Raw genomic sequence first — 6005 nt, 5'->3', positions numbered from 1 at the left:
GCTTGTTTTTTACCCTGAAGACTTCAAGGTGATATTTATCCTAAACTATTCCATTACCTAATAGAATTGATTCCCCGTACTAAAGAAGGTTGCTTGGATGAAGAAGTCCATTAAAGGGGCAGAATATCCATACTTAAGCTTAACAGTTCATCCTTAGAAACTGGTTTGAGTTTCATATATTACCATCTAGTTTTACCTTAATCCTATAATCGCAATTTAAAGTGCCCATTGGATTCAATTCAATATCTGTGCATGAGGGAAGATTCACTTCTTGCTTTTTAGAATGACTTACTCTTACGTTATAATTTCAAATATTGTCTCATTCAACCCATGCTAAATCGATGCTCAATTTTCTTTTTTAAAATTTATTTTTAATTTTTTTAGTAAAGAATTCATTGCTCAATTTAGTCATTAAATAGTGTTGTTCCTGAAAATGATAATGATCTCTCCATTTCAGTTAATCAATGATATAGAGGATGCGTTTGTAAATCGGATCAACGATTTACCAGAAGATGATTATAAGAGGTTTGTCTATTTTATTTTATGCAATTAATGATTTTTCAATTGGAACTTATACTCTCTCTCTCTCTCTCTCTCTCTCTCTCTCTAGGATCCACTTGAATCAGGGAGGTTTCAATTGTGAGGGACTGTGTTACAGAACAAGGAATCACCCAGATATTGTTGAACGGGCACTTCTCTGCAGGAACCACTTTGGTCAGGAGGTTTCAGAGGGACATTTGGTAGAGTTTTGCTTGCGGTTTCTGCCTATGAAAGGACTCTGCTAACAAATTGATAGCTGCACTTTTACAATTTGAGATTGAACAATATCACCCTTCACCCCTGTTGTTTATGTTATGGGTCCAGGATTTCGAGTAATGAGACAGTTAAAGGGGGCAGATTTTTATTTGGATCTGCAAAACTATATAGTCAATATCTTGGTAGGAGTTTTTATTTTTTTTATATTTTGAATTCTTTTTGGAATTTCCCTTCATGCAGCTCTTAAAAAACCTGTTTTTGTTTGATTGGTTTTTCAATGTTTGATTATGTTTGTCTTATTAACTTTGTTAGATATTAATTTTTAGGGGTTCTGTTGGTATCTTTATTTACATGGATGATAGTATATTAGAATACAGTAGATTGGGAGAAGATCATTTTACTTTTTGGGGGAAATCATACTATTTATATAAGTGCATGTACTCATGATTCATGGCTAATCTTTTCTTGGACTATTATATCCTTTTTTCTTTTTGAAATACCATCGTTCTCTCGTTATCTTTCATACAATTTTTTCTTATTGTTTCAAAAATCTTCAGTACCCTTAGTCTTTAAATGTTCCACGATTCTCTAGCTATCACATTTCTCAACTTATATAAATCCATAGGTGAATCCCTCTCACATGGGAAGATGATCCATGATTTTATTTATTTTGGTAAGGGGAAGATTTTCCTTTATTATATATCAAGTTTTTTATTTTATTACTTTAAAAAATTAATCTCCTTATATGTCACAAATACTCTCAATAGTTGTGATTCCTTTAGAAAATTAATCATCTTATTTTCGCAATCCTCTTTGTTCTCTTTTATTCCTTTCCTTCCACAGTTCTCTTTCTCACTCATACTTCTCTCTAATTAGTTCACCTCTCAATATTTATTCACTTTGATTGCTTTACTTACACGGTTCTCTTTCTCACACACTTGTCTCTCTATTTAGTTCTCTTTCTCACACACACCCCCCTCTCTAATTACTCAGCCACAAGATTTATATCTTAAAGTCACATAGTTAATTAAAAACAGAACAGAGTTACAGAGCCTTTTCTTCTGCTTACTGTTCAGTTTATGATGCTTGCAATTGTGAAAGGCATGACTTTTTCCAACTTGATTTTGCAGGTTATAAATTTGATAGGAATGACCAGGATTCATCAGATTTAAGGCTACAATTTGCTCGTCATCCTCGTCTGAAGTTAGGCGGTGGGCCTCGTGTCTGGCGTTGAATAGTGTGGTTTTCCAGGTAACATGCTCTACTTTGTTAGCACCCAGACCCTTTTTATTTGTTGATGTAAGCTCTACTGAACCTCTGTACTAAATGTAATCTCACTGAAATCATTAATCGGATAATTCTCTGTAGGATCCACTTGAATCAGGGAGGTTTCAATTGTGAGGGATTGTGTTACAGAACAAAGAATCACCCAAATATTGTTGAACGGGCACTTCTTTGAAGGAACCACTCTGGCCAGGAGGTTTCAGAGGGACATTTGGTAGAGTTTTACTTGCGGTTTATGCTTGCGATAGGACTCTGTTAGTAAATTGATAGCTGCACTTTTAGAATTTGAGACTGATCAAAATCACCCTTCACCCCTGTTGTTTATGTCATGGGACCAGGATTTCGAGTAATGAGAGTTAAATTGGGGGGGGGGGGGTTATTTGGATCTGCAAAACTATATGGTCAATATCTTGGTAGGAGTTTTTCCTTTTATATTTTGGATTCTTGTTGGAATTTCCCTTCATGCAGCTCTTAAAATACCTGTTTTTGTTTGATTGGTTTTTCAATGTTTGATTATGTTTGACTTATTAACTTTGTTAGATATTAATTTTGGGGTTCTGTTGGTATCTTTATTTACATGGATGGTAGTATATTAGAATAAAGTAGATTGGGAGAAGATCATTTTATTTTTTGGTGCTTTTTTGAGGGATAAACAGACTTCCGGTTGCTGGATGTGAATTTATTTCTTACTGGACTAATTACATATTTGCAAGACATCTCCTTTAATGTGCGGATCTTTAACTAGGTTTGGACAAAGTTTGATCTGCAATGAGGTAAATGGTTCGTTTTGCTGCTTTAGTTGGTGAACTTGCAATGAGCCTATTGTTTTTGCAATCAGCTTTCTTGATGGTTATGTATATTGTTTTCTAAGTTAAATTGGTATTACTATGATATGTATTAATTTAAAATGGGTGTACCCAGTGTACAGGGCTCCTGCCACTGCCGGGCCTAGGGAGGGTCATAATGTGTTCAACCTAAATCATGCTTCGCAAAGAAGCTGTTTTCCAAATCGAACCGTGACCACTAGGTTACAATGGAGCAACCTTACAGTTGTGTCGAGGTCCCTCCTCTTACTATGAGATATGCCATCTTTTAAAATTGATGTTGGCATAAAAGTTGCTTAAAATTGCAAGGAAGTTTAGCAAATGCCTATTGAGAACAAAAACAATTTTTCAGGTCCATTGTGAAGCACTATCATATTCCTGTTCCTTGCCCCATGCAAGGATGATCCAACACAAACTTCTGCACACTTGTTTGGTAGTTGTTATGCTTTCAGAACTTTTGTGCATAGTGGGAGTCAAAACTTTCTTCTATTTCATTATTCTGTTGTCCAATGAATCTAAAGTCCTGGAATATGTGTTGCTCAACTGCTGTGATGAAATGTGATGAAGTCAAGTGTAATGCATCCTAAGAGGTTTGTTGCAAGTCCAACGAAATGGACAATACCTTGTAAGTGGGAATTTACTACAAATCATACCGGTTAAATATGATACATATGAAAACCCAAAGCAAGTGGAATATGTGTAAAGTTGTCCCTTGTTGAATTTAATTATAAAAGGTATAGCTTTTCTTTAACACTCTGGGTCTCTTAACTGCAGAATTTCCAAACCTATTGGTTTGTCATGGTTATGGACAACAATTCCTGGTAAAATAATTAATTTGTCTATTGGGTTTGCAGCTCTAGGGTTGGCTCAATGATTAGCATAGGGAAATAAAAAATTTAGGGTAATTTACAGCGTCACCTCCTAGCGAATGTCAGTATTATATGAACACTCCCTGTGTAATACCAACTTACGTTCAGACTCCTACTGTCAATCTTCATTATTGAGTATATCTCAAGTGTTAACATCAATAGCTTTTTTTTTTTTTCTAAATACCAGATTAGCCTTCAAAATGTTAAAGTACCAATATTACCTTCACTTACGCACACCCCCTAACCCCAAATCGTCTGAAACCCTAACTCCTCCAACTTCAGTTATAATTCCAACTTCTACCATTGGCACTCACTCACTAAAAACATTGAACATTTTGAAATGTCCAATTCTGAATACATTGTCGGATGGCCCTGGGAAGTCCCTCATCACTTCAAGAGCATGTGATTCATGATTGCTTGTCTCTACCAAAGGGGATTCAGCCCCTCACTGTACTAAAAAGACTAAGAATTTCAAAATGTCCAGGTCTAAAGACATTACCGGAGGGCATGGGAAGTCTTTCATCGCTTGAAGAGCTTGGGATAAATGATTGCTCCAACCTATCATCTCTACCAGAAGGGCTTTTGCACCTCACTGCACTAGAATATCTGGAAATTTCGGAATGTCCAGGTCTAAAGACATTACCGGATGGCTTTGGAAGTCTCTCATTGCTCAGATATCTTAATATTTTCAGTTGCTCCAATTTATTGTCTCTCCCAGAGGGGATTCAGCACCTCACTGCACTGTATCAGTTGAGAATTCATGATTGTCCATGTTTGAGATCATTACCGGATGGGCTTGAAAACATCGCATCGCATGATGTACTATATATTTCAAATTGTCCTAATCTGTCTCTTCAAGCCAGCTGAGCTAATCCCTGTGTTCAAGCCTCTAATGAAGATGATAATGAATGTGGAAAGGAAATAACACTCCTCATCTTCTTCAGGTTGGCCCCCTCTCTCTCTCTCTCTCTCTCTCTCATTCTCCTCCTTTTTCTTCCTTGAATTTCTAGTGTAGAGAAACAATTGGTTCTTATCTTTTTTGCTTTTTGCTTCTAATTCATAGGAAAGAAATGTGCAAAGGGCCATAATTATTGAAACACAAGTCCATTACTTATGATGCCTTGTCCTTTTTCCATCCAAAACAGAGGAACTTTGAAGTATGAACAGAGGAATTCCATATGGCTTTGATCGTTTCTTTCATTTATCTCTATTGATCAAGCACCAACTGAACTTAGGTTAAATGAAGGAACCACCTTTTCCTGGTTTGAAGGTTATGATTCCCTATAGAAGAGAGGGCCAAAAAAAAAAAAAAAGCTATGGAGAAGGAAAGAAGGGGGGGAATGGTTAAATCCACAATGAGGTAGAGAGGGGTAATTTTGGGTTAATGTAAAATGGATTACATATATGTATTTTACTCAAAAGGGTTAAAGTGTCATTTCATAACATCACTTAATAGACACTGATGACAGGGGGGTCTGAACGTAATTTGGTATTACACAGGGAGTGTTCCTATAATACTAACATTCTCTGGGGGCGGTGCTGTAAATTACCCAAAAATTTAAAAGCAATGTTAGGAAGACCTAGAGGTCAGCTAACTAGCAAAACCCTTCTATTTCATCATCATTGCATTAAATGATATCTCCTTCTTTTATTGCCTCCTTTTTAAGGAACTTTCCATGAGGTGCAATCCAATTTGGGGGTCCTCTGGATGGCTGACGCTGGGATCCCCCAAATATTTTTCAAAATGTAATTTAGGATACAATTGAGACTTGGAAGATCAAACTTTACATAGTAACTTGGGGGTCCTCTCTCTTTATGTAGCTTCTTCTCTCTCTCTCTCTCTTACCAAAAAAAAACCATGAAATTTCCTATTCCAAGAAAAAAAAAAATCTTTGCCAAAAATGTCCCTTAATCTTCTATGAGAATCGTGGTAACCGATGCCTTATCCATTAAAGAATCCTGATAACCTCTCTCTCTACCTTCAAAGGTCTTTGCTTCTTGCTTACTTTCATTCTTCCTTGTGTGGATGTGTCTCTATGTCTGTAGAGCAGAATAAGAGATTTATTCTGCTTTAGACTTGGTTTGAACGGTTAAAATGAAAAATAGCTTTTTGACCATCTTATGCTCTTCCGATTTAGTTTTGATGGACAATTTGGATTTGGTTGAATTCTCTCTTCTTCAAACCATTTGGACCATAGCAATAAGGAGTTCTCTAAAATATCTAAGGATTAGAGTTGCTAAGGAACTCAAGAAGTGCTTAAGTTACACCTGT

Source organism: Macadamia integrifolia, chromosome 3 (genome assembly GCF_013358625.1).
Source record: "Macadamia integrifolia cultivar HAES 741 chromosome 3, SCU_Mint_v3, whole genome shotgun sequence".
Classification (NCBI taxonomy): domain Eukaryota; kingdom Viridiplantae; phylum Streptophyta; class Magnoliopsida; order Proteales; family Proteaceae; genus Macadamia; species Macadamia integrifolia.
The sequence above is the reverse complement of the archived record's forward strand: the minus strand, read 5'-3'. Positions refer to the sequence as shown.